Raw genomic sequence first — 24751 nt, 5'->3', positions numbered from 1 at the left:
GGAATCAGGGGAGAGGTTGATCGTGGATCGAGGTAGAGACTAATTGGAGATTGGGAAAGAGTCACTGGGGAGCAGGGGAGAGACTCACTTGCAATCAGAGGAGAGATTCACTGGGGATCAGGGGTGAGACTCATTGAGGATCGGGTGAGAGACTCACTGGGGATCAGAGGAGTGACCCACTGGGGATCAGAGGACAGGTTCACTTGGGACTTGGCGAGACACCCATTGGGGATTGGAAGAGAGAGTCATTGGGGATCAAGGGAGAGACTCTCTGAGATTTGGGGGAGACTCACTGGGGATCAGGGGAGAGACTCACAGCTGATCAGAGGAGAGACTTCCTGGAGATCAGAGGAGAGACTCATTGGGTTTCAAAGGAGAGACTGACTGGCGATCAAAGGAGAGTCTCACTGGGGATTGGGGGAGAGATTCACTAGGGAACAGAGGGGAAATTCACTAGGGATCAGAGGAGAGACCCACTGGACATTCGGGGAGACACTCTTTGTGTTTCATAGGAGAGATTGACTGGGAATCAGGGGAGAGCCTCCCTGGACATCAGAGGAGAGACTCATTGGGAATCAGGGGAGAGACTTGCTGGGCATCGGGGAGAGGCTCATTGGGGATCAGCGTAGAGACTTACTGGAGATTGGGGAAGAGGCACTGGGGAGCAGGGGAGGGACTCACTGGGGATCGGGGAAGAGACTAGTTGGAGATCGGGAAAGAGAATCACTGGGGATTGGGGGAGATTCTCAATGGGGATCAGGGGAGAGGCTCACTGGGGATCAGAGGAGAGACTCGCTGGGGGTTGGAGTACAGGGTCTCTGGGAATCAGAGAGAGAATCATTGGGCATTTGGTGAGACACCAGCTGGGGATGGGGGAAGAGACTCATTGGGAATCAGAGGGAAGCCTCACCAGGGATCAGGGGAGAGACTCACTGGGGATCAAGCAAGAGTCTCACGAGATCAGAGGAGAGACCCTCTGGGAATCAAGAGAGAGAATCACTGGGGATCAGGAGAGAGACTCCCTGAGGATAAGGGAGAGACTCCCTGGGGATCGGGGTAGAGAATTATGGGGATTTGGGGAGAGACTTATTGGGAATTGGGGAGAGTCACATTGGGGATTAAGGGAGAGATTCGCTGGGGATCAGGAGAAAGACTCAATGGGGACCAGGGGAGAGACTGACTGGAGATCAGGGGAGAGACTCAATGGGGATCGGTGGAGAGAGTCGCTGCAGGCTGGAGTACAAAGTTAATGCGAATCAGAGAGAGTCACTGTGGATTGAGGAAGACACTAGCTGGGGATCAGGAAAGAGACTCACTGGGGATCTGAAGGAACACTTACTAGAGATCAGGGAGAGACTCACAAGGGATTGGGGGAGAGTCACTCGAGATCGGAGGAGAGGCTCACTGGGGATCAGGGGAGAGACTCCCTGGGGATTGGGGAGAGACTCAATGGGAATCGGTGATGAGATTCGCTGCGGGTTGGAATACAAAGTCACAGCGAATCAGAGACAGAGTCACTGGTGATTGAGGGAGACACTAGCTGAGGATTGCGGGAGAGAGTCATTGGAGATTGTGGAGAAACTAGCTGGGGATTGGGAAAGAGAGTCACTGACAATTGGGGGTGAGACTCCCAGGGGATCAGAGGGAACAGTCACTAGGGATTAGGGAGAGACTCACAACGAATTGGGGGATAGTTATTCGAGATCGGAGGAGAGGCTTACTGGGGATTAGGTGAGAGATTCAATGGAGATCAGAGGAGAGGTTCACTGTTTCGTCAGGGAAGAGACTGGCTGGAGGTCAGGGAAGAGACTCACTGAGGATCCTGCGAGAGGCTCACTGGAGATCAGATGAGAGATTCGCTGGGGATCAGAGGAGAGACTCAGTGTAGGTGAAGGGAGGGATTGACTGGGGATCAGGAGAGAGAGACTCTCTGGGGATTGTGGGATACTCACTGGGGATCAGGGGAGAGACATACTGGGATCTGGGGAGAGACTCATTGGGAATCAGGAAAGAGACTCCCTGGAGATCAGAGGAGAGATTCACTGGGAATCAGAAGCGAGACTCATTAGGGATTATGGGAGGGACTCATTGGGGATCAGGGGAGAGATTCACTAGGGATTGGGGAGAGGCTCCATGGGGCCAAGAGAGACTCACAGGGGATCAGGGGAGAAACTATCTAGTGATTGGTGAAGAGTCACTGGGGATCAGGGGAAAGATTCTCTGGGGATCAGGGGAGAGCCTCACTGGGGATCACAGGAGGAACCTACTGGGGGTCAGAGGAGAAACGCACTGGAGATCAGGAGAGAAACTCACTGGGGATAGGGGAAGTGGCTCCCTGGCATCGGGGGAGAACTCACTGAGGGTCAGGGTAGAGAATCACTGAGAATGAGGGGAGAGCCTCACTGGAGATCAGAGGAGAGACTCAATGGGGATCCGGGGAGAGACTCGCTGGGGTTTAGGGTAGACAGTCACTGAGGATTGGGGGAGAGACTCATTGGGGATCATAGGAGAGACTTACTGGGGATCAGGGGAGAGACTTACTGGGGATCATAGGAGAGATTTGCTGCGGATCAGGAGAGAGATTTGCTGGGGTTCAGGGGAAGGACTCACTGGGGAGCAGGGGAGAGACTCGTTGGGGATCGGAGGATGACTTATTGGGGATCAGGGGAGAGACTCACTCGGGATCAGTGGAGAGACTCATTGGGGATTGGGTTGGAAACTTATTGGGGGGTGGGGGATAGTCACCGGGGAGCAGGAGAGAGACTTACTGGGGATCAGAGGGGAGACTTCCTGGAGATCAGAGGAGACATGCACTGGGGGTCAGGAGATAGACTCCCTGGACAACGGAGGACAGACTCACTGGGGATCAGGGGAGAGTCTCACTGGGGTTCAGGGGAGAGACTCAGTTGGGATCAGATGAGTTGAGACACACTGGGGATCCGAAGAGAGACTCACTGGGGATGGGAGGAGAGACTCGCTGAGTGTCAGGGCAAAGAGTCACTGGGAATCAGAGAGAGAGTCATTGGAGATTGGGGGAGACACTAGCTGGGGATTGGGTGTGCACATGTCAGGGCTTACCTGAAGAAGGCCTGGGGCAGTCTGCGGTGATCTGGATGGAGGCCTCCAGCGACCGTGGACCCTGGAACATCACATGCAGTAGTGGGTGGGTGGAGCAACAACTACGTTAATCCTCTTGGCGCAACAGCTTCCAGGAGCTGGATCTTCAAGCAACAGCTTCTCCCACGAGGGGATCTTCAAGCTGCTGGACGGTGAATGGCTGGAGAGATACTGTTGGGTGGTGATGTCTGGGCTGCAGATGAGGAGATTAGACAGGAAGGAGAGGAACGAAGAGGTGGGGTGTGCATGGAGGCCTAATGGGGAGCAGGGGACGTTGGGGGGTGGAACAGGAAAGAGAGAGATGGTGCGGTGGTCGTGGAATGAGTCAGGTGTTATGGGAAAAGAGCTGGAGTAGGGGTGGGGAGTTTGGGGGTTTGAGCAGGTGTGAATAGGCATAGGGGGGGAATGATGACGGGAAACGGGATCAGAGGGAGGGGTCTGTGGTGTCAACTGATGAGTCCTGGAGGGCATACTGAGGGAATCAGTGATAGGGAGGGATGGTGAGGGTTAAAGGGGGCAGTGGGAGCCAGTAGGGTGGGAGGGTGAGGGTCCTTCAATGTCGGGTGAAAGGGCTTTGAGGGTTCTTGGAGGAGATATGGAAGGACAAGCGGATTCTGGGGGTGGGCAGGATGAGGGAGGCAGCAGGTCTATTGTAACAGGGGTGGGCTCCGCAGGAGGTTAGGGGACGTCGACAAACAACTGCACAGGACGCAGGGTGATGGGGGTGAGTTGAAGGTTAACCGTGGGAATGTCAAGTATTACACCTGCGGGGTCAATGGTTATGGTGGGGAGGTGTGGGTCACGGGGATGGGGTAAAGGTATTTGGCTGTACTTCAAAGGTCACAACAAATATGGCTGCTCACCACTATGTACAGCCTCGTGGTGGCGATCTCGAGATGCTTTATGGGAGCTGGGTCATCGGGCGTGGGTGACGTTAGATCATCGGGGGTGGGTGGAACTGCTGGTCAACTCAACTGGACAACTGAAGGGGAACCCCAGCATGTAGTACTTACAATGCTAGGGCTTTGGAACAGATGAGCATGTTAAGGACAAAGGCTCAGTGTATGGGAGACCTCTTACACATGGCTTACAAGGGCCCTTTGCACATGCCTGATTCCAGGGGACATAGACTCAGGCTGGGGTGTCCCTCAGAAATGATGGGGTGGGGGGTGCACAGGCTTGAGGACTACATCGCAGTTAAACAACATCAGACCTCATTAAAGTGCAAACGTACTCTACTTACAAAAGTGGAAGAACATTAGCAATCATAGTTCATCTGTGCAACCACATGTGAAATCAGAACTTCTTAATCATGCCTTCCCTACCACTTCTTCTAGGTGCTGCCCCCACACCCACAGCGGGGTGGGGGCAGCCTGCTGACCAATTTGCCCTGTTGTCTTGGATGACCTTGGCAGCCGTCCTCTGGAGACCCAAGGTCTGGAGGGCCCCAGCTTACTTTGGCTGTCCTGCTGTGGGACAACTGCTCCCTCTGCAGTCACAGAGGATGAAGCTGAATGAGTCACAGGCAAGGGAATCTGGAAGGGCTGGACACACTGAGTGGAGGTCCCAGGGGTGTGCAAAAGCTGCTCCTCCTCCCTTTGGATGCCCAAGTGCCCCTGCCTGACTCCTTGAGGGGGAGGGGCACCTGGAGGGAGGGCGAGGTGCCCCGTCCCCCTCTCGCAGAGCCACTACAAAAGCTCACCTATGACTACAGCGATGGAGTGCAGGTTTGCGCTCTGCTGGACCAGGTTCCCAATATCATCTGCCACCCTCCCCATGGAGACCTCAATGCACACTTAGGTTGGCACCACTTCATCAGCCAGCAGGTGCATGGACTCCTCCACCTCGTGTGCCACTCTGTTGTGGGCCTCCAACACCTCTACCTGATGTCATCCCACCTCTTGCAGCTTCCCCAGCATCTCATGCAAGGCCCATCCCAGAGTCTCATCATCCAACTTGGACATTGCAGATGCTTCTTCCCCAGCAGTCCTCCAAGTGGTGGTGAGCTTGGCTTATCCTGCCTCCTCCTGTTGCGGACAATTGTCCATTCAGTGCCCACCAGAATGTGAGACCCTGCCTGAATTACATCTAGTACCCACCAAGGTGTGTGTCTCTGCGCTGGTGGAGGGTACAGGTGCACTTTCTTCCTCCTCCCTAATGTCCTGGGTCGTCTGTGGGCTGGAGGTACTGCTGGACAGGGCTTCCTCTTCAGGCCTTCCCCTCTTCCCACTGGCACCTGTAAGAGAGAGAGGAGAGAGCAAGTGACTGCATGAGCTGCCTCCAACTTGGATGAACGTGTGACCCTTAGGTTTCTATGTGATTACATTATGCATGGATCCTTACTGGATGGAGGCCGCCCACTGACCTCTCCACCCGCACAGGCTCAGTCCGGTTCCTCCCCAGCCAGCTCGGCTGCTCGATCCTCGACTCAATGAGGTTTTTGAGGTCAGGGTGGCCCCTCCCATCTCCTCTCTCTCTCTCACTCTCCTGTTGTGCTTTAACTTTTCCTGCACAAAGAGAGAAGAAGGTGGAGTTGAGAGCAATTGGGTTTCATGTATCTTTCTCATGCTTCCATTCTTACAAATAACCCACTGGATTGTTTGCCATTGATGTACTGCAGGTTGTCCACAAGGTTTCTGGGACAGCGCCCTCCAGAGCGGTGAGTCCATGCAGATAAAAGGATAAGGCTCACAGAGGCATGTCATTAGCGGTGCTTGCTGGTGCCCTCAATGCCTAACCCCCTCCCTCCCCCACCTGCCTCCCAGACAGCATCTGAGCTCCCTGTGTGGAAGGGTCAGGGGCCCACAGTGGCCTCTCCACCTGCGGACCAGATGGACTGTAGTGGGTCTATGAGGCATCACCTTATCACGTTGAGTAGCTCTTTTTTGCATGGGCCACATGGATGGTGCCCTTGCCACTGAGGCCCATGTCCCCTCTACCTTTCAGGTGGGTTTGAGCAGCTGGGGGTTCTCTTACCCTGGTGGCTCGGATAAGATCATTCATTCACTTGCAGCATTGCAGGGCAGTCCTCTGGTGGAGGCCCTGGGCTCTGACCACCCTGGAGACTTCCTCCCATGCAGGGTGCTCAGGCTCCATCCTTCCATCACCTGGGTAGAGGATACCCCTCCTGGCCTCCACTGCATTGAGCAGGACTTCCAAGGACTGTCACTGAATCTGGGAGTGGAGGTCCTTGTGATCGGAGGGCTATCTCCTCCTTCAACAATGGGTAAGCTGATGCCTGAGCACCTCTTAAATATGGTGCCCTGACATGACGGCGGGGTGCACACCATTCAGCCCGCCCTGCCACAAGAAATGTCAGGAAGCCACCGACTGAATAATTCATGAGGCCGGCATCGCAAGGTACAGCGCAAATTCCCACCGGCCTCCGTGGCGGGAAACATTCCCAGTTCCTGCCCCCACCACAGGACTTAGTCCGAGAGTGGAAAATTCCTCATATAGTCTACAACTGAAAATGACCTGATCAGGTGTCCATTGTGAAACACCAGAGTGCCTACATTATTCTGAACTCAGGAAAATGGACTAGAAGATTGATGAGGGTTTGACCTGTGGCTAAATGCCTGTAATGCTGATAATGATCTGAGGATAAACATTCCTGCACTCAATGTCAGTGATACAGACATGGGCTGAGAACCAGCTCCCTACACTGATTGACCTCCTAACTAATGGCTACTATTCAACAGCGTGAAATAACAAAACTGGGAGGATGCAGACACAAAACAAGCATGAGATTATGTAACCACACAATGAAACTCAGGTGAATGAGCAAGGCAAGGGTAGCTAATGGGATGAGCAAACATTATTGGAGTTACACATGCAATCCAAGCGTTGAGATTGGGATAAGGTGTCTGTCCCCCACCAGAATTCCCTGAGTCCTGGTGAAAGGGATAAGGGAGTGTCAAAACATTAACTTGATCCACACAGCACTGGAGTGCAACCAATATCCCAACCAATTAGCTTTCATTTTAGCTGTTTCATGATATAACATCAGTCCTAAGACAGGCTTAAGCATATGTGCTGTAAACCCCATGAGCTGGTCTGTCATATTCTTTATTGCAGCAAGTTCTAAATTGTTTATTCTACAGTTATACTTAGCTCAGCTGGTGTAAGCTGCTTCTTAACTTGCTGAAGCTGTCAAATTCCCTTCTACAGTTGAGACATTAAACTGGGATTCCATCTGCTTGTTCAGGAGAACAGTGAATGTCCCATGGTGCTATTCAAGAAAGAGCAGATGGTTCTTCCAGAGTCCTGGCAAACACTGCTCCCTCAAAAAAACCCACTAAAAACAGACTGCCCAGTCATTCATCACATTGCTGTTTATGGGACCTTGCAGTGCAGAATGGTCGCTACATCTGCTACATAACAAAAGTCATTGCACCCTAAAAATGATTAATTTTGCAGAAATGCCTGGAGATATTTTTACGATGTAATAGAACATTATATAAATGCAGGTATCTTGCTGTTAGATATGTAATCAAATTGAATTTATCTTTACTGATAAAGAAACTGAAAATATGTTATATTTTACAGGGCGTGAGTGGCCACTACTTGCATTCCCATTAACAGTAAAGGGTAAGCACTGTTAGCTTCTATATAGTACCAAATTGGAACCAGGTCACCAAAGAAGGCAATTCTGCTCCTGTTCGTTATCAAAAGTAAAAACATGATTTTGATTTTTAGTTTGAATCTAATGCTGCTGGCCAGCTTACTTTCTGTGCCCTTTTGTACTGATGAACCACATTAATCTGAAATCTCTATTTTGCCCATCATAAAATTGCAGAAAAACCAGGGAAATTCATGAACTTGCTCTTGCAGCCTCTTATGCACCTGCAGTTCTTGTCTCATAAACCATTTTCAGAAAATATCTACATTTATAAAAGTTTTGACAGTGTCTAACATGCTCCAAATGTCACATTTCAGCTAAAACAAGTAATTACTGACCATTCTTTAAAATATATAACAGTCCTGTGAATAGAGAAAGAAGACTAGTTATTTGCTGCTTTTTTTCTGATCAAGGAGATGAGGCAATTTACACATTCCAATAATCAGGAGAAATACTTTCACTGAATTCTCCAAAAATGCTGCCCAAACTCCATTGAAAAACTCTGGACAAATGGTGGTAATGGTCATGTTTAATTATTGACTGTTCCCCTGAGGTTTTGTCGATTTCCTACTGGAGAACCAGACATTCCAGTCCTAATTGATCCTTGCTGACCTCAGGACCCTACTTCGATCATTTCCCTACATGGAAATTTGCCCACCTGACAAATGCCATTTTCACAGGTTCCAGCAGAGCAGACGCAGCAGAGGAGGTGGCACAGTGGTATACTGTCGGGAGCGAGTCCTCAACATTGGCTCTGGCCCCCGTGAAGTCTCACGGCATCAGGTCAAACATGGGCAAGGGAACATCCTGCTGATTACCATGTACCGCCACCACCACCCCCACCTCAGCTGAGGAATCAGTGCTCCTCCTTGTTGAACATCACTTGGGTAGCAAGGGTGCAGAATGTACTCTGGGTGGGGGACTTCAATGTCCATCACCAAGACTGTCGCAGTAGCACCACTACTGACCGAGCTAGCCAAGTCCTCAAAGACATAGCTGCTAGACTGGGTCTGCAGCAGGTGGCAAGGAAAACAACAAGAGGGAAAAACATACTTGACCTCATCCTCACCAACCTGCCTGCCGCAGATGCATCTGTCCATGACAGTGTCGGCAGGAGTGATCACCGCACTATCATTGTGGAGCCAAAGGGTGGTATTTTCAGGCCCCTCCCACGGGTGGGATCTTCCGGTCCCATTGAAGTTAACAGACATTTGAATGCCCCACTGCACCCGCTGTGGGGGAAACCGCCACGGCAGGGCTGGAAAATCCCAGCCGATATCCCATGTTCAAATTGAGGATTGTGCTGTGTGGTACTACCACCATGCTAAATGGGATAGATTTCAACCAGACCTAGCAACTCAAGACTGGGCATCTATAAGGCACTGTGTGCCATCAGCTGCAGCAGAATTGTACTCAACCACAATCTGTAACTTTATGGCCTGGCATATCCCCCACTCTACCATTATCACCAAGCCAGGGGATTAACCCAGGTTCAATGAAGAGTGAAGGAGGGCATGCCAGCAGCAGCACCAGTCATACCTAAAAATGAGGTTTCAACCTGGTGAAGCTACAACACAGGGCTACCCGCGTGCCAAACTGCATAAGCAGCAAGTGATAGACAGAGCTAAGCAATCCCACAACCAACTGATCTGATCTAAGCTCTGCAGTCCTGCCACATCCAGTCATGAATGTTGGTGGACAATTAAACAACTCACTGGAGGAGGAGCTCCACAAATACCTCCATCCTCAATTATGGGGGAGCCCAGCACATCAGTGTGAAAGATAAGGTTGAAGCATTCACAACAATCTTCAGCCAGAAGCGCTGAGTGATGATCCAGCTTGGCCTGCACCAGAGGTCCCCAGCATCACAGATGCCATTCTTCAGCCAATTCAATTCGCTCTACATGATATCTACAAGAAATAGCTGAAGGCACTGAATACTGCAAAGTCTATGGGCCATAGAGTCATAGAGGTCTAAGCACTGAAAAAGGCCCTTCGGCCCATCAAGTCTGTGCCAGTCATACAGGTACCTAACTATTCTAATCTCATTTTCCAGCACGAGGACCATAGCCTTGTATGCCAAGGCATCACAAGTGCACATCCAAATACTTCTTAAATGTTATGAGGATTTCTGTCTCTACCACCCTTTCAGGCAGTGAGTTCCAGATTCCCACCACCTCTGGGTGAAAAAATTCTTCCTCATATCCCTTGTAAACCTCCTGCCCCTTACCTTAAACCTATGCCCCCTGGTTACTGATCCCTCCATCAAGGGGAAAAGTTCTTTCCAGTCTACCCTATCAATGACCCTCATTATTTTATACACCTCAATCATGTCCCCCCTCAATCTCCTCTGCTCCAAGGAAAATAACCCCAGTCTATCCAATCTCTCCTCATAACTAAAACTCTCCAGCCCAGGCAACATCCTCTGCAATCTCTCCTGTGTAATTACATCCTTCCTATAATGCAGATTCCAGAACTGCACACAATACTCTAGCTGTGGCCTAACCAGTGTTTTATACGGTTCCAGCATAACCTCCTTGCTCTGATATTCTATGCCTCAGCTAATGAAGAAAAGTATCCCATATGCCTTCTTAACCACCTTATCTACTTGTCCCACTACCTTAAGGCACTGGTGGACATGTACATCAAAGTCCCTCTGATCCTCGGTACTTCCCAGGGTCCTAGCATTCATCGTGTATTCCCGTGCTTTGTTTGTCCTGCCCAAGTGCATCAGCTCACACTTATCCAGATTAAATTCCATTTGCCACTGATCAGCGCATCTGGATTAAATTCCACTTGCCACTGATCAGCCCATCTGACCAGCCCGTCTATATCCTCCTGTAATCTAAGGCTATCCTCCTCACTATTTACCACCCCACTAATTTTCATGCGACAATAGTCTGGCAATAGTATTGAAGACTTGTGCTCCAGAACTTGCTGCGCCTGTTGACAAGCTGTTCCAGTACAGCTATAACATTGGCATCTACTCGGCAATGTGAAAAATTGCTCAGGTATGTCTTGTACACAAAAAGCAGGACAAATCCAACCTGGCCAATTACCGCCCCATCAGTCTACTCTCGATCATCAGTAAAATGATGGAAGGAGTCATCAACAGTGCTATCAAGTGGTACTTGCTTAGCAATAGCTTGCTCACTGATGCCAAGTTTGGGTTCCGCCAGGATCACTCAGCTTCTGACCTTATTACAGCCTTGGTTCAAGCATGGACAAAAGAGTAGAACTCCAGAGGTGAGGTGAGAGTAACTGCCCTTAACATCAAGGCAGCATTTGACCAAGTGTGGCACCAAATAGCTGTAGCAAAACTGGAGTCAATGGTAATCAGGGGAAAACGCTCGACTGGTTGGTGTCATACCTAGCACAAAGGAAGATGGATGTGGTTGTTGGAAGGCAATCATCTCAGTTCCAGGACATCAATGCAGGAGTCCCTCAGGATAGTGTCCTCGGCCCAACTATCTTCAGCTGCTTCATCAATGACTTTCCTTCCATCATAAGGTCATAAGTGGGGATGTTCATAGATGATTGCACAATTTTCACCACCATTCATGACTCTTCAGATGCTGAAGAAATCCATGTCCAAATGCAGCAAGGCCTGGACAATTGTCATGAGCATGGATTACAGCCCAAAATTACTTTTAGGCATATTGCACTTTTAAGGGAGACATGTGTTTTTAAAAAGGGCATATGAGCAAAGGCACTGAGAAAAGAATGGCTGAGAATGTAAAGTAACCACTTTCTAGAAAATTCCTAAGTGGATTATACTTGACCAACTAGTCCAGAGAAACCATGGAATGTCGACCTAAAAAAGGTGTCAAGGCATACTTCAGACAGAGACATTTGAAAGGAAAAGATGAAATGCAAAAGACTGAACTTTAATCTCGTGCAGTTGTGGAGACAATGGAGATTGATTGCCACATCTCAAAAAAACATCCAAAACCATCTCCTGTTGAGTTATATCTCAGAATTAGGAAATGATCTGAGTTAAAAGAAAAAGAACTCTGAGTGAAAGACATCTTTGTTTCTCCCCCTTACAGGAATACACAAGGAAACGGCTTAAAAAGCTAGCTGCAGACCTGATCTGTGTGTTCTAGTTCTGGTGTGCTAGTGAGAGTCACAACAGAAGAAGATTGACAATGCACCCCTTTGCAGCTTGCAGGCAAAGGCTCTGTCCTCTCTCTCTGTTACTGAAGCTAAGTCAGCAAAGCCATAATCAAAAAGGAAATAGGGCAGCTTCTTCAACTAACCTACAGAACCAAGTGTCTCCAAACCAACTGCTAAACTGCCAAAGTCAGCTCTACCAGAATCACCCAACTTAACAGCCACAATGTTTCGCCATCTACACCTCACGGACAAAGACTGATTCATATATCTTTTTTAATTCTGATTTGGACTCAACTTCTCATTTCTAACTTGAGGGGAGAATTTTCTCCCCGTCGGTCGGGGGGGGCGGGCGGTGGGGGGGGGGGGACTGGGTGGGAGTGGGCGCACAGCCAATCGCTGCTCGTGATCGGCTGCATTCCACGATTTTACGTGGACAGGCTCATTAAGGCCCGCCAAGAGTGATGTGCACACAGAAGTGCTGAGCACTCCGTGTGGGCAGGGGGAGTAGATGGTGTCGGGGCCTGTGCTCTATTGCACACGAAAGAGCGCAGAAATCTCCCTCAAGCAGATTAGTTTGAACTTTAAAAATCTTAATAAAGAAAGAAAAAACATTTTAAGACATGTCCCCACATGTGACAGTGTCACATGAGCTGGGGCATGTCAATGAACTTTAATAAAAACTGCAAAGGGTGTCCTACAGTCAATATCACTGTGAAGAGTGTCCTGCAGTCAGCATCACAATCTGCATTGGAGTGCTGCTTTGGGAGTTTGGTAAGGAGGGACCGAGGTGACCCTTTGAGTACCGTGAGTATGGTTGGGTAGGTGTTTACTACTTTTATCGCTTATAGATTTTAAGATCTTATTTTGTGGTTCATCGCTTGTAAGGGCTATATTCTGTAACAATGAGGAGCAGGGAAGAAAGACCCTAGAGTAATTGATATTATTTGATATTAAGTATCTTCCAAAAGGTTTAATTTAATTTAAAGGGGTAAGTCACAGCAGGAGAGCTCAAACGCTTGGTGTGCTCTTCCTGCTCCATGTGGGAAGCCGGAAACATTTCCAGTGCCTGGGGCCAGCACGTATGTGGGAAGTACCTCCAGCTGCAGCTCCTGGAAGCCTGAGTTTTGAAGCTGGAGCAGCGGCTGGGTACACTGTGGACCATCCGTGAGGTGGAGAGTATTGCGGATAGCATGTATAGAGAGGTGGTCACACCGTAGGCTAAGATTTCATAGGCAGGAAGGGAATGGGTAACCACCAGGCAGAACAAGAGGACTCGGCAGGCAGTGTAGGAATCTCCTGGGGCTATTCCCCTGCAAAACAGATATACTGCTTTGGATACTGTTGAGGGGAGTGGCCTCTCAGGGGAAAGCAGCAATAGCCAAATTCATTGTACCACGGTTGGCTCTGCTACACAGGGAGGGAGTAAAAAGTATGGGAATGCAATAGGGAATTCAACTGTAAGGGGAATAGATATGTGTTTCTGTGGCCGCAAATGAGACTCCAGGATGGCATGTTGCCTCCCTGATGCCAGGGTCAAGGAAGTCTCAGAGCGGCTAGAGGACATTCTGAAGGGGGAGGGTGAACAGCCAGTGGTTGTGGTACACATTGGTACAAACGACATAGGTAAAAAAATGGATGATGTTTCAAAAGCAGAATATAGGGAGTTAGGAGGTAAGTTGAAAAGTAGGACCTCAAAGGTAGTGATCTCAGGATTACAACCTGTGCCACATGCTAGTCAGAGTAGAAATAGCAGGATATATCGAATGAATACGTGGCTGAAGAGATGGTATGAGGGGGAGGGTTTCAGATTCCTGGGACATTGGAACTGGCTCTAGGGGAGATGGGACCAGCACAAACTGGACGGGTTACACCTGGGCAGGACCGGGACTGATGTCCTGGGGGAATATTTGCTAGAGTGGTTGGGAGGGTTTAAACTAAAATGGCAGGGGGATGGGAACCTATGCAAAGAGTCAGAGGAGGGGGAATCAAAGGACAAAGACAAAAGACAGAAAGAGGAATAAGAAAAATGAAAGGCAGAGAAATCAAGGGCAAGAATCAAACAGGGCCTCAGTGAAAAATAATGGGAATGGGACAAGTGATGTTAAAAAGATAAGCCTTCAGGCTTTGTGCCTTAATGTGAGGAGCATTCGCAATAAAGTGGATGAATTAACCACGTGAATAGATGTAAACAGGTATAATATAGTCGGGATTACAGAGACTTGGCTGTAGAGTGACCAGGGATGGGAACTGAACATCCAAGGGTACTCAGTGTTTAGGAAGGACAGGCAAAAAGGAAAAGGCGGTGGAGTTGCATTGCTGGTTAAAGAAGAAATTAATACTATGGTGAGGAAAGATATTAGCTCCGACGATGTGGAATTTGTATGGGTAGAGCTGAGAAACATTAAGGGGCAAAAACGTTAGTGGGGGGTGCATATAGACCCCTAAACTGTAGTGGTAATGTTGGGAAGGGAATTAAAAAGGAAAATAGAGATGCATGCAATACAGGAACATCTGTAATTATGGGTGACTTTAATCTGCAATTAGATTGGGCAAATCAAATTGGTAACAATACCGTAGAGGAGGAATTCTTGGAGTGTATACGGGATGGTTTTCTGGGCCAATATGCTGAGGAACCAACTAGAGAACAGGCCATCCTAAACTGGGTATTGTGTAATGAGAAAGGAATAATTGGCAGTCTAGTTGTGCGAGGCCCCTTGGGGATGAGCGGCCATAATATGATAGAATTCTTCATCAAGATGAGTTGATTCTGAGACTAGGGTCCTGAATCTTAATAAAGGTAACTACGATGGTATAAGGTGTGAGTTGGCTATAATGGATTGGGAACAATTACTTAAAGGGATGACAGGCAATGGCAAACATTCAAAAAGCGCATGGGTGAACTGCACCAATTGTTTATTCCTGTCTGGCCCTAAAGTAAAACAGGAAAGGTGGTCAAACCATGGTTTACAAGGGAAATTAGAGATAGTATTAAATCCAAGGAAGAGGCATACAAATTGGCTAAAAAAAAAACAGACCTGAAGATTGGGAGCAGTTTAGAATTCAGCAAAGGAGGACCAAGGGATCGATTAAGAAGGGGAAAATAGAATGCGAGAGTAAGCTTGCTGGGAACATAAAAACTGACTGTAAAAGTTTCTATAGGTATGTGAAGAGAAAAAGATTGATGAAGACAAATGTAGGTCCCTTACAGTCAGAAACAGGGGAATTTATAATGGGGAACCAAGAAATGGCTGACCAACTAAATACATACTTTGGTTCTGTCTTCACAAAGGACGACACAAATAACATACCAGAAATGTTGGGGAACACAGGGTTTAGTTAGAGGGAGGAACTGAAAGAAATCAGTATTAGTAGGGAAATGGTGTTGGGGAAATTGATGGGATTGAAGGCCCATAAATCCCCAGGGCCTGATAATCTACATCCCAGAGTACTTAAGGAAGTGTCCCTAGAAATAGTGGATGCATTGGTGGTTATCTTCCGAGATTCTATAGATTCTGGAACAGTTCCTACAGATTGGAGGGTAGCTAATATAACCCGACTACTTAAAAAGGGAGGTTGAGAGAAAACAGGAAATTATAGACCAGTCAGCCTAACTTTGGTAGTGGGGAAAATTCTAGAGTCCATTATAAATGATTTAATAGCTGAGCACTTGGAAAACAGTGGCAGAATCGGACAGAGTCAGCATGGATTTACGAAAGGGGAATCATGCTTGACAAATGTACTGGAATTTTTCGAGGATGTAAGTAGTAGAGTTGATGAGGGGGAGCCAGAGGATGTGGTTTATTTGGGCTTTCAGAAGGCTTTCGACAATGTCCCACATAAGATGTAAAATGAAAGCACATGGGATCGGGGGTAGTGTATTGAGATGGATAGAAAACTGGTTGGCAGACAGGAAACAAAAAGTAGGAATAAACGGGTCTTTCTCTGAATAGCAGGTAGTGACTAGTGGGGTACCACAGGGATCAGTGCTGGGACTCCAGCTATTCGCAATATATATTAATGATTTAGATGAGGGAACTAAATGTAATATCTCCAAATTTGCAGATGATACAAAGCTGGGTGGGAGGGTGAGCTGTGAGGAGGATACAGAGATGCTTCAGGGTGATTTGGACAAGCTGAGTGAATGGGCAAATGCATGGCAGGTGCAGCATAATGTGGATAAATGTGAGATTATCCACTTTGGTATCAAAAACAGGAAGGCAGATTATTATCTGATTGGCTATAAATTGAGAGAGGGGATTGTGCAACAAGACCTGGGTATCTTCGTACAGGCAAGCATACAGATGCAGCAGATGGTAAAGAAGACAAATGGTATGTTGGCCTTCATAGCGAGAGGATTCGAGTACAGGAGCAAGGATGTCTTGTTGCAATTATATAGGGCCTTGGTGAGACGACACCGGGAATATTGTGTGCAGTTTTGGTCTCCTTATCTGAGGAAGGATGTACTTGCTATAGAGGGAGTGCAGCAAAGGTTTACCAGACTGATACCTGGGATGGCGGGACTGACATATGAGGAGAGATTGAGTCAGTTATATTCGCTGGAGTTCAGAAGAATGAGGGGTGATCTCATAGAAGCCTATAAAAGTCTAACAGGACTAGATAGGGTAGATGAAGGAAGGATGTTCCCGATGGTGGGGAGTCCAGAACCAGGAGTCACAGTCTGAGGATACAGGGTAGACCATTTAGTACTGAGATGAGGAGAAATTTCTTCACCCAGAGTGGTGTAATTCGCCTCCACAGAAAGTAGTTGAGGCCAAAACATTGTATGTTTTCAAGAAGGAGTTAGATATAGTTCTTGGGGTGAAAGGGATCAAAGGATATAGGGAGAAAGCGGGAGCAGGCTATTGAGTTGGATGATCAGCCATGATCATAATGAATGGCGGAGCAGGCTCGAAGGGCTGAATGGCCAATCCTGCTCCTATTTTCTATGTTTCCATGTTCCTAATAAAATGTATTATTCAATTATAAACGCTTCATGAAACCTCATCCCACCTGTGGATGAGGTTTCATGAGAAATGCGAAGGCCACCTGGGCTCTTCACCTACCCGCCAACCTTAAGGTTGACGGGCAGCTCCATTAAGTATTTCCATTGATATTTAAATGGCCTTAATAGGCCTTTGACAGTTCAGTGGGTGCGCAGCCAACACTGGTGCGCGCCCGTTGAGATGAAAATCAAAATGCACGGTGATGTCGGGACACACACCTGACGTCACCGCACATCATTTTACGTATCGGTGAGTGGGGCCCATCCCAGCACACTGACCCAAAGATTCTGGCCTTGTGTATGAGTGTTACAATTTTATTAACCAATAAACTTAACCTTTCTTTGACTCAAGAAAACCTGGTTAAGTTGGCTCGTCCTAAAACATAAATATACTTGGACTGGAAAAAGGTATCCACGAGGGAAGGGATCCTTTTTAAATTAATCTTGTTGCGACCAACCGAGGGGGTTGAATAAAAACGGGGAGACAGCTCATTCCTCCTCATCTGGGAACATAACAAAATTGGGGTCCAGTTTGGGAAGCAAACAATTTGGGGTATCTCATCCAGGATCACAACAAATTGGGGGACCTTGCCTAGGGACCCATTGTAACACAATATCCAATATAGGGCTGACAAGTGGCAAGTAACATTCGTGCCACACAAGTACCAGGCAATAACCATCTCCAACAAGAGACAATCTAACCATCACCCCTTGACTTTCAATTACATTACCATTGCTGAATCCCCCTCTATCAACATTCTGGGGGGTTACTATTGACCGGAAACTGAATCAGACTTGCCATATAAATACTGTGGCTACAACAGCAGGCCAAAGACTAGGAATCCTGTGGTGAAGAACTCACTTCCAGACTCCCCAAAGCCTGTCCACCATCTACAAGGCACAAGTCAGGAGTGTGATGGAATACTTTCCACTTGCCTGGATAACACTAAAGAAGCTTGATACCATCCAGGACAAAGCAGCCCGCTTGATTGTGACCCCTTCCACAAGCATTCACTCCTTCCAACACCGACGAACAGTAGCAGCAGTGTACCATCTATAAGATGCACTGCAGAAACTCACCAAGGCTCCTTAGACAGCACCTTCTAAACCCATGACTATTACCATCTAGAAGGAAAATGGCATCAGATACATGGGAACACCATCACCAGGAAGTTCCCCTTCAAGCCACTCACCATCCTGACTTGGAAATAGATCGCTGTTCCTTCACTGTCGCTGGGTCAAAATCCTGGAACTCCTTTCCTAATAGCACTGTGGGTGTACCTACACCACATGGACTGCAGTTGTTCAAGAAGACAGCTTACCACCGCCTTCTCAAGGACAATTAGGGATGGGCAATTAATACTGACCTCGTCAGTAATGCCCACATCCTGTAAGTGAATAATTAAAAATAAAACTGGCTTAGAGCAGGTGCCATGATTGGCAGGTCCTGTCAACCCCACTAGCCTTTTGTTGAGCGTGATGAATCAACTACCTCCCTACTCACCTCAGTCTGTATCTAGAAGCACTAGAATAGGCTGTTCTCTGCAAACAAAGCAACATGGATGCCTTTAATTGTAGGTTAGACCACTGGAAAACCAAAATCCCACTATGCACAGCTGCTCAGTGAGGTCCTCATATTCTGTGCTCGTGTTTAATCTTGGGGAAAAGAGGCAATAACTAGAAGGCTGTTTCTCCCTTAAGTGTTGCATAACATTACTTTGCTCCATCTTGTGTGGTTCCTCTTTCTTCGTGATAATGATATACAAGGGTATGGCCACAGGATATGTTATGTCTGCCCTGAGAAGTGACAACTGCAGGTAAAGGGTGTGTGAAGCCTGTTGGTGCTCTGAACGTATCAGAAGTAATGAAAAGAAAGCACACGTGTCTGTAATCTGAACTACAAAGAATGCGTTGTAAAAAAATATGCATTGCAACTACAGAAATCACTAAGGAAACCCTCTAGATTCATCAGGCTGGATTTTCAATTGCCAGTAGCGTTGGGAATGGGTGTTGGCGTGAATTAAAAATTGGGTTCCCAGAAGGTATCTGACTTGTACCCTGACTTCTCCAGGACATGCTTGAATTTCCAAAGGGATGTCGGGTGCAGGTAGGGAACCCACTCACCTCCAATTAATACCCCATTAAGCTCCTTGAGCAGCATGTTAATAGGCTGGGGAGGGCGAGAAGGGAACTTTTGATGGTGAATTCAGTAAATTCTGAATAGTCTGGTGCACAACTATCAATGAGGGGAGAAGTGAGAGTTTTTTTTAATGTAAGGTGGAAAATGCACTGGATCATGTACATTACCTATCTATTGGCCGTTTGGCCACTTTTCTGCATGATTAGGCTACTGGCCCTCTGAGGAGCTGCCTGTTCTCTTTTGCAGGCCCCATCATGGCTGCCAGTTGCTTTTGCCACTGGTGCTCAGCAGGCAGCTCCAGCCTCCTAGAATTGCTCGGCGCCATTAATCGGACAGTGAACTTGCCTCTGGCTCAATTAGAGCATTTAAATTTCAAAACAGGACCGCGTGACTGACACAGTTGTGGCATGGGGTCATGACCCAGAAATTATCCAGGTGTTGAGTTCCTCATCTTGATTGGAAAATCTAGCCCTTCGGGCTCAGAAACTCCTCACTTCAGCCTGAGGAAGCTGATCCCGACAGTAGGTGTGCCTTTATGAATCTCAGTCTAAGTTACCCTGGGGGTAACCTTGACTTTGTGTGATAGTATAAAATTGGTGTTGGCATATTGTCAGCATGTTTTCTGCCAAGGGCACTCAAGTCTCAGCTGTGGTTCAGTTAGTAGCAATCATGCATCTAAGTGAGAAGGCTGTCCCATTCCAAGACTTGAACCTGAAATTCCAGGCTGACAATTCAGTGCAGGACTGAAGGAGTGCTACAGTCTTGGAGGTGCTGTCTTTCAAATGAGTTGCTAAATCAAGCTTTGTCTGCCCACTCAGCTGGATGTAAGAGATCCCATGTCACTATCCAAAGAAGAGCAAACAAGTTGTCCCTAATGTCCTGGGAAGCTTTTATTCCTCAATCAACATCACTGAAAAAAAGTATGAATTAGTCATTACCACATTGCTGTTTGTGAGAGCTTGCAGAAATTAGCTGCCACATTATAATAGTGACTATGCTTCAAAATGTACAACATTGTGCTTTAGGATGTCCTGTGGTCACGAAAAGCATTCCAAAAAATGCATATCTTTCTTTTTTCCATTGAAAAGCAAGAAACTCAGAGACACAGCACCACCTTACCCTCATCACCATAAATATTAATGAGACCAGTTGGGACTCCACTGGCATATCATGAGAAGATCCAATGAGGGAACTTGAGGATGAATGATTTAAAGGTAGAAAATTGGCAGAGATGATTTCTTTTCAATTGTCCTGCCAAAATGATTTCATGTGCCAGTTTTACACCATTAGCATGGCAAAAAGGAAAAGGAAATTCAGCATCCGTATCAGACAACTAGCCATCTTAGCCATGTGCACAGTAGATCACCCTAAACATCCAGTGCTGTATTCCTTAGTTGCAACTTTTAAATAATGTTATCCTGATCATAGATATGCCCTGGGCATGATATTATTGTTCAGTGCTGAAATCATTATGCTAGATTGCTTATTGTGCCCACTGGCAGCTGGCACCAATGTCACTTTGCTGGGCACAAGTGGAATATTTGTAAATGACTTTTCTGTCTCTTTAAATGCTGGTAAAACTGGCACATGGTAAATGCAATACTTGTTGAAAAATGTTAATGTTCCACTGACAAACAAGCAATGGATTTTCTAGGTTATTAAATATCACCACACTGCCAGGATTAGGGGATTGCCCTATCAGTGATGATCTCCAAATACTTGGTCTGATACTTGGTCTCCAGCAATTGGAGTCCCCTGGTACTCCAGAATGATGCAACACATCTGCCTTGACTTTGAGCTTAGAGTGATGTCTTTGACATTTGAAGAAACCTTTCATCGCTAAATGTCCAGAGGGACTCAATTACTTGCCTGATTGTGCTTCCAGACTAATAAGCTTGATCCTTTGGTTTTACGTGAGTCAGGAACTGGAGCCAAAGGTAATCATGAGTGCAGAATGATGTAGAGTAAAAAGGTACCAAATTGCAGTTCCTTTTCAACATAATGTTCCACATTAGGAGTATAGTTTGGTTTGGTGGTGCAGGGCCCGATGACAGACAAATATATTTATGTTGCCTAACTACTCTTAAACTTGTTTTGGAATTTAGTTGTGGTAAGAAATTGTACTCCTGCAGAAAGACCACATTTTTGCTTTGTCTTTCCTTCAAATTCTATGATTGCAACATGCTTTTTAAGTCACTGTGGGTTGAGATGGTTTAGCGCTCCATTAATCATGCTTGATTCAGCTTCTAGTTTCACTTTAAAATCCTCCTTGACCTTAAAACATTTTCCTGACTATTCCAAGCCCCAAATATTTATGTGCTTGTGACTGCATAGTGTAGTCACCACTGATATCAGTGCCAGAGATTGAGTGGTTTTGCATCAATTTCTACCTGGAAAGTTGTAGATGCTGTCTGACTTAAAATCAATTCATTTTGCAGCAGCAGACAGCTTCCAGTAGGCCTAGATCCTGCTGTCCTTTGTCTAAACTTAGATCACACCCTGTCTTCAGTATAAAGCAGGAAAGAAAACTACTACATAGTTACACAAATTCCACACAGTTTTAAATGCAATGATAGGTTACAGAACTCTGTATGATTTAAACATACTTATAGAATCATTACTTACTTCACAACTTTGTAACAGTCCAGTCTTATCAACATAAATATTTCTTGTGCATACTGTCATATTCAGTTTTCCATTTTTACACTCCAAGCATTTCAGAATGGAAAATGAAAACTTCTTAAATGATATCGGAAGACAATTCATTTCCACTTTCTTTTGCAATTCTTGGTATCCTACAGATAAAACAATTCTTATACAAATTAACACGATTTAAAAAAACACAGGCTAATAAGATAATCTGTATAAGACACAAAGCAACAACTGCAGCTAAGAGTGGAACTTTCAACTTTTGCAGAAGTATAAAATGGCCAGTCATTAGCATCTCGCCCAATTTTCCTGACCATTATAATCAATGTGTATAATAGAGCTGATCCTCACCTTCTGCTTTTTAAACACAGCCAGGCCAAAGCTGAAAGTTTCACTCCTACAATTGGGTACTAATGCTGACCTTTATACTTCGCCAAATATTGAGGATATAGGTCAGTTTGACAGCATAATGCTCAGTTTGGTGGCAGACTGTCATCCACTGTTGCTTACATTAAACTTGAGACTCTAAAACCTACTGGGTGCTATAAGGATGATTTGTTGTACATAAAGAAAGTGTACAATTCATGGCTACACTACAAAGTCAAATATATGCTTGAGAAAATCTTTGCATTATGTCATTAAAACTATCATACTTCCTGGGTTTCATGCATGTTCTAGAAGAGGAGCTCATTTGATGAAGGTATTGCAGATCCCTGCTTTTAGAGTCACATGCTTCGTTAATTATATGAAACAAAGGATGGAATTGCCCCAGATTTGCACAAAGTGCGGTAGTGGTTGGGTAAAATGGCGGCTTTTCAAGCCATATGGTCCTAAACCCACAGCATTAATTATGCATTCCTGGGATACATGCTGTTTCCATGGCAGGCAGGCACTCATTTGCCTGCCATGCCAACACCTCACCGCTTCATCACTCTGAGTGCCATATTTAAACTCTAGCCGCACGCACCTATCTAGTGCTTCCAGCCCAGGACCACTGTAGGGAAGATGCCCAGGAAAGGCAAAAAGAATGCAGCCCCCAGGTTTAATGATGTGTCTCTGAAATGCCTTTTGGACGCCATGAAGACCTGCCGCGATGTCCTCTACCCATGCTCTGACCACAGGAGGCGGTTGCATCAGTAGTCAGCACCAACACTCTTCAAAAGAGGACAGCCACCCATTGCCGCAAGAGAATGAATGATCTCCATATCGCCAGGGTAAGTCACTCTTTACATAACTCTCAACTCACACACTCACAAAGCCATCACATCGCCACAGGGCCCTCACTCACTGCCAGTTCAAGGGACATCACCATTCACTCTAACACACTCACCGTTATTGTCCTCATCCCATTCATGGGACCACTTACCACCCACACATGCCAGGCTTACTTATCATCTGGCCTGGCAGGCATCCTGCTTACACTCTCTCCATCTCTATTCATGCAGGACAAGCTGGCACACAACAAGAGGGAGAGGACGCAGACCAGTGGAGGAATTCCTAAAATCAAGGTCCTCACAGTCTTTGAAAACAGAGCCATAAAGCCAAGGTCAACACTGGCAGGATGGCGGCCGCTATGGAGACCTTGGTTCAGGATATCACTCCTGCACTACTGCGTGAACTCAATTCCATCATTGACGCACTAGTGGGCCTCCAACGATATGTATGTGAGAGGGGTGCAGGGCAGCTTGATCTGACTCCAGCTACCCCTGCTTCTCAAGGAGAAATGGAGAAGTATCAGCAGGTGTACCCCCCGGGGTCATCCATCCTGGTGAGTCCGGGAGTGTCTGGCCCATCTGAATTTCCTCTTCCTGTGATCTTAACAGCTCCAGCTCCACAGGTCTAAGAGGGTGCCACTGCCACATAGCAGGACCCCGAAAGCTGGCCGGGGCCCTCTAAGTCTCAGCCCTCCAGACGTTACCCACCAGGCTCATCACAGACACCGGCTGCCTCCACCTCCACTGTAAATGTCCATGGAGTACCAAAAGTTAGCGGCAGGGTTAGGAAAGTTAGGTAAAAGTAGTTACACAGCCTGGGCACAGGTGGTAATCACTTGTACATAATGTTCACTACTGTCAATAAATTCCCAAGAATGTCTCCCTATATATGGCTCCTTGTTCTGATGAGCAGTGTTCTTGTCACTCAGATGTGAAACCTTTCTGCGCAAGATAAAGGCAGGCGTCTCAGTCCAGGGACTCTCCCCTGTGCTTTGTGCAGCCTTCAGACCAAAGTGATGGTCTGACCTGACGCTCCCTGGACACATTACTGATGCCTGCACCTCGATGGTTCTTGTCATTGTTTCCAGAATGTCGTGGGCAGGTGTCATAGAGTTTTCTCATTCTCTCTTTGTGCTCTCAGGACCTTTAAGATGGGGCTGGCCCCCATCTCTTCAGCATCTGTGACCAGTGATGCTGTGCTCCTGAAGGGGTCAGGTGCTGAAGGCTGACAAATGATCAGATGTATTTAAAGTTTCATGGGCATGTTTCTAAGCTTTGACCCTGATCACAGAGCGCAAGCGAGCTGCCTTCGGCCAGACAGGAGTCAGACCTTCTCAGGCGCTATGTGAAGATCTATGGCGTGTCCTAACTGCATGTCGTCATCATCCTCCTGCAATCAAGGGACTATTAGGGCCTCCACTGCGTCTCCATGAGAAGAGCATTATAACAGAGGTACGTGCATTGCCATCAGCCAGACAGGATTCAAACATTCAGAGATGCAATGTGAGGATCTATGGTGTCTCCTACTGCATGTCGTCAGCATCCTCCACAAATCTAGCAGCTATGAGGGCCTCCTGAACATGCCTGCCTCATCTGGCCAGTGCGAGAGCCTCATCCTCGTAATTGTCACCTTCGAGGACCTCCTCACCCTCATCCCTGTCGATGTCCTCCTCATCGGAGGAGACCTCCAGCTCCTCCATCTCTCCACAAACAGCTCCTTTCCCCGTTACAACCTAGGGCTGCAAGGGGCGAAGCAGGCGATGACGATGTGTGACACCCTCTGTGGACTATATTGCAGGGCTCCACCAGACCTGCCCAGGCAACGGAACCTCATTTTCACATCCCAATGGTTTGCTCCACCAAGTTGCAGCATGAGCCTCATTATACCTTGT

Source organism: Carcharodon carcharias, chromosome 3 (assembly GCF_017639515.1).
Source record: "Carcharodon carcharias isolate sCarCar2 chromosome 3, sCarCar2.pri, whole genome shotgun sequence".
NCBI classification, from domain to species: Eukaryota; Metazoa; Chordata; class Chondrichthyes; order Lamniformes; family Lamnidae; genus Carcharodon; species Carcharodon carcharias.
Note: the sequence above shows the minus strand (reverse complement) of the source record.